This window comes from Natator depressus, chromosome 11, assembly GCF_965152275.1.
Source record: "Natator depressus isolate rNatDep1 chromosome 11, rNatDep2.hap1, whole genome shotgun sequence".
Lineage (NCBI taxonomy): Eukaryota > Metazoa > Chordata > Testudines > Cheloniidae > Natator > Natator depressus.
The window spans coordinates 39692099-39697244 of record NC_134244.1 but is presented as its reverse complement, the minus strand read 5'-3'; the positions used below and the strand labels follow the sequence as shown (position 1 = coordinate 39697244).

Sequence of the window (5146 nt, the reverse complement as noted above, 5' to 3'; positions counted from 1 at the left end):
CGCACAGCCAGAGACCAGGGCGATTAGAAGAGCACAGCAGGGCACACTGTACATCAGAGAAGCTTTGAAAACCAGTTTCATGACTGGCCAGGCTACGGTGTGACAGTTCTGTTTGTTTCTCCTTGATGAAAACCTGCCCCCTTGGTTGACTCTACTTCCCTGTAAGCCAACCAATCTCTCCCCTTCGATCACCACTTTCAGAGGCAATAAAATCATTATTGTTTCAAAATCATCTTTATTAATTCATCACACAAATAGGGGGAAAACTCGCAAGGTAGCCTGGGAGGGGTAGGTGAGGAGGGAAGCACCGGGAGGAGTGGTCGATGAGGGGAGGAGGGAAGGACAAGTCCACACTACAGTTCAAAACTTATTGAATGCCAGTGGCTGGGTGCCTGTAGCCTCCCCCCACCTCCCACGTTCTTGGGCATCTGGGTGAGGAGGATATGGAACTTGGGGAGGAGGGCAGGCAGTTATACAGGGGCTGCCATGGAGGTCTGTGCTCCTGCTGCCTTTCCTGCAGCTTCACCAGACACCTGAACATGTCAGTTTGCTCCCCCATTAGCCTCAGCATTGCATCCTGCCTCCTCTCATTGTGCTCCTCCCTCCTCGCATCGCATTCATTTAATGCTTTCCTAGACTCTGCCATTGTTTGCCTCCACGCATTCTGCTGAGCTCTTTCAGTGCAGGAGGACTGCATAAGCTCTGAGAACATGTCGCCGCAAGTGCATTTTTTTCGCCTTCTGGTCTGTGCTAGCCTCTGGGACGGAGTTGATAGGGAGAGCGTAGAAACATTTGCAGCTGCGGGAGGGAAAAAAGGGAGAGTAGTATTTAAAAAGATACATTTGAGAGAACAAAGGGAAGACTATTTCACACTGAATCAAGTGATTCACATTACATAGCACATGTGCCTGCCAGTTTGATGCGAGACATCACACACCCTCAGCTGGGCAACAGAATTCAGCTTGCAGGCAGCCATGGTAAGGCAAAGGGTTTCGGCTCCTTCAACCTTCATAACATGTGGGAACAGTTTCAAACAGCAGCATCCTCCTTTCCCATACCAAGCAAAGCCCGTTGGGTTGGCCATTTAAAAGGAGGGGCTGCGGTTTTAGGGTGAATGTGCAGCACAATTCAAACCTCCCCCTCCCCGCCAAATTCTCTGGGATGATCACTTCATCCCCCACCCCCACTTCATGGCTAGTATCAGGGAAGATCCCTGTCAGCCAAACGTGAACAGCTCAGCATGAACGGGCCTCCCCCCACCATGTGGCTAACAGTGGGGATGATTTCTTTTCAGCCAAAGGCAACCAGCCCAGCAGGAACAGGCACCTCTGAATGTCCCCTTAAACAAATTTCCCATATTTCAACCAGGTGACCATGAATGATATCACTCTCCTGAGGCTAACACAGAGAGATAAAGAACGAATGTTGCTTGAATGCCACCAAAGCCTGGATCCATTTGCTGCAATGCTTTGTTCTGCAATGAGTCGAGGCTATTTGCTACTGGCTTGGCACGGTAAAGTGTCCTACCGTGGAAGATGGAATAAGGCTGCCCTCCCCAGAAACCTTCTGCAAAGGCTTTTAGAGTACCTCCACGAGAGCTTCATGGAGATATCCCTGGAGGATTTCTGCTTCATCCCCAGACACATTAACAGACTTTTCCAGTAGTTTTCTGGCCACGAATGCATCCCAAGTCTTCAGGGCAAATTAATCAGTAAACATGCTGCTTTTAAACCATGTATTATATTTACAAAGGTACACTCACCAGAGGTGCCTTCTCCAGCTTCATCCTCTGGGTGCCTGCCTTGGGAGGGTTGAGAGGGTATTGGCTCCAGGGTGATGAAGACTTCCTGGCTGCTGGGGAGAAGGGATTCTCCGCTTGCCTGCTCTGCGCTATCCTCAACCTCCTCCTCCTCCTCATCTTCCTCCTCCACAAAATCCTCCTCCCTTGCAAGTGTCCATGGACAGTGGTGGGGTAATGGTAGGGGGGGCTCCCTAGAATTGCATGCAGCTTATCATAGAAGCGGCATGTTGGGTCTCTGACCCGGAGCGACTGTTTGCCTCCTTTGTTTTTTGATAGGCTTGCCTGAGCTCCTTAACTTTCACGTGGCACTGCTGTGTGTCCCTGTTGTAGCCTCTGTCCATCATGCCCTTGGAGATTTTGGCAAATATATTGGCATTTCATCTTTGGAACGGAGTTCTGCCTGCATGGATTCTTCTCCCCATACAGCGATCATATCCAGTACCTCCCATTCAGTCCATGCTGGAGCTCTTTTGCGATTCTGGGACTACATGGTCACCTGTGCTGATCAGCTCGCCACGCTGGCCAAACAGGAAATGAAATTCAAAAGTTTGTGGGGCTTTTCCTGTCTACCTGGCCAGTGCATCTGAGTTGAGAGTGCTGTCCAGAGCGGTCACAATGGAGCACTGTGGGATAGCTCCCGGAGGCCAATCCTGTCAAATTGCGATCACAGTACACCAAATTCAACCCAGCGAGGATGATTTTAGCGCTAAACCCCTTGCCGGGGAGGAGTACAGAAATTGATTTTAAGAGCCCTTTAAGTCGACAAAACAGGCTTGGTCGTGGGGACGGGTGCAGGGTTAAATCAACCTAATGCTGCTAAATTCAACCTAAACTCGTAGTGTAGACCAGGGTTTAGAGATAGAGACTTAGAGTATGTCTACACTGCACTCTAAGCCAGGGTCTGTGGGAGCCTTGTTTGTGTACTTGATGTTTCCAAGCCCAGTTGCTGGACCCAGGTCTCACAGCTGTGCTAATGTGTCATTACTGTACTATGCAGACCTTCTGACTTGGGTCTGTGGCTTGACCTGCTTCCACACTGCAAAATGATTCGGGCTCTGACCCACCGTCCTAGCAGGATCCTAGGTCCTGGGTCCTCAGTGCCTGCTGATCTGAGTCAGGCTGATTTGTGTGTGGATGAAAGGGGGTCTTGGGCTCAAACCTAAGTCAGAGCCCAGGCTTAGTGTGCAGTGTAGACATATTGAAGGATATGCCTACAACACTGCACTCATGGAGTGTGATTCTGTGTGTGTAGACATACCCAAGATAGCTTTAATCTGTCTAGTTTGGGTACTGGTATCAATTAAGCTGTGGCAGCAAAGGCTTCAGGGTGGCCTATCTGCCCAGATAATTACTGAGCATTCCAGGCAGGGTTGCACAGTCACTCCTGAAGCCCATAGTGCCACAGTTTCACTGCTATCAATATCTGAGCTAGCTAGATTAAAGCAGCCAGAATATGCGCCAGCTGGGGGTGGGTGCAGGAGAGCTAGGAAAATAAGGGATGCCTTGTGTCCAGGCATCCTGGGCTTGGAAGGACACATGGAAGAAAGGGGAAATTATAGTTTTAAATAATGAAATAACATCTATTCAAACATTTCTTAACATCTAATATTAAATATGCATCGTTCCTTGAATAAAAATTTAAGAACATATTTTAAATTACAGATTCATTTTATTGAAATTCTAAAATATGGGTAAGCCTTTTACAACACATGGCAGGGTTGAAGGAGGATGCAATTTTATTTTTCTGAAGGAGCACTAAACTTTCAAAAGTTTGAGGAACAGCTGTAAACAAATGCTATGGTAAGGTTTAGTGTGGCAGAAGGCTTTTATTGGCATATGTTTGGGATGAATTTACTCATGAATAAACTTGCAGGAATTGCACATCATCACAAACTCTTGCTCATTGGAGATGTAGGTCATCCCAAATATATGCCTATAAATTTTTTTACACAGTGTATATTCTGTACTGTATAATCAGAGACACACACACAAAAGGAAATTAATTCACATAAGTGCCTAGCACAGTGTGCCTATGTGGAGGGCTTTTAGGTGCTATGGCAACACGAATAAGTATAATAATATTATGTATTGCAAACCCCAATCCATAGAAAATCATAAATCAGACCCCCTAAAAAATCATGAGTGGCTTAAAATCATGTGATTTTTTAAAAATAATAATTAATGTTGGGGTCTTGAAAACAAATAATGAGTCACATTTTCAAGCTCTTTGTGCAACCCATCTATAATTACTTTTTTTGGGGGGGGGATCTCTGGTATAGAGTTATTTTCCCAAAGTATTGTTTTTACAGCATATTTATTTCTGACATGTTCGGATGTATGATGAAATTATAAAGCATTATAAAAATGTTACATAGCTCAAGCATCCCTTTTCCTAGTGCTTGTTCGTTTCAAATAGGGAAACGCAAACGATCCTGTGTAAAGAATGATGAAATAGACAGCGAACAATAGCATACAATTATTCTGCGCCAGGTTCTGCTCAATGAGCCCAATCCTGCAAAGTGCTGCATGGCAATGCCCTCAACTCGATTGATTTCAGTGGGAATTGACATCCCCGACAGCTTGCCCCCAAGCTTCTCCCCAGGAAGCCCCTACACATTCACCTTCAGGGCTGCCAAATGTCTCGCATCTTGTCGGTACTCACAGACTGGTGCATTCCGGCGGGCCAGGCAGAATGGCCCGCCCAGCGGCGCTTCAGGAATGCGCTGCGATTGCAGGTCACGCCCACGAGAGGGCGCCGTGGTACCTGCTGAGTTAGGTTGCCAAGCGGCCTCTGTCTCGCTACTCCCCCTGCTGGATCTGAGCGAGGCAACAAGCGGGAGGAGCAGGCAAGTGGCACCGGCTGCAGCTGTTGAGGAGGCAGCAGGGGTAAGTGAGGGGAGGCTGAGAGCTAGTACTGGGCCTGTGTTCCCCGCAGGTGTCTCAAGCCCAGCCCCTCCTCCAGTAACCCCACTACCTGCATAACACCAGCTACTGCCCAGTTTTCCCAAGGAACCCCCAGCCAGCCCCACACACCCCAGCTGTGCCCAGCCCCCTGCCACTCAGCATCTCCCTATCTTTCCCCACAACCCCAGCTCCCTGTAGCTACTCCCCACAAACCCAGCCCCCAATCACCGCCTCCTCCACCCAGACACCTCCACAACCCCAGCTTCCTTTAGCCACTGCCCACCCAGCTTTCCCACAGCCCTAGCTCCTTTACAGCCCTCATGCAGCACCCGCCTGCTCCCCGCACGCACCTCAGCATCCATCCACCCGCCAGCCACACATGCCAAGGTGTGTGCAGCTCCATGTCCAACCCCTTCTACTGCCTGGGGCAGGGTGTGTTGA

The 5146-nt window shown here is 48.7% G+C and overlaps 1 long non-coding RNA gene across 1 annotated transcript; it reads right to left on the bottom strand.

Moving 5' to 3' along the window:
* Positions 1-312: 312 nt before the first annotated feature.
* LOC141995593 (uncharacterized) lies at positions 313-4454 on the bottom strand. The gene is made up of 3 exons (XR_012641365.1): positions 4423-4454; positions 1763-2319; positions 313-798 (listed from the first exon to the last, which is right to left on the bottom strand). It is a non-coding gene; the product is annotated as an uncharacterized LOC141995593 (long non-coding RNA).
* Positions 4455-5146: the final 692 nt, after the last annotated feature.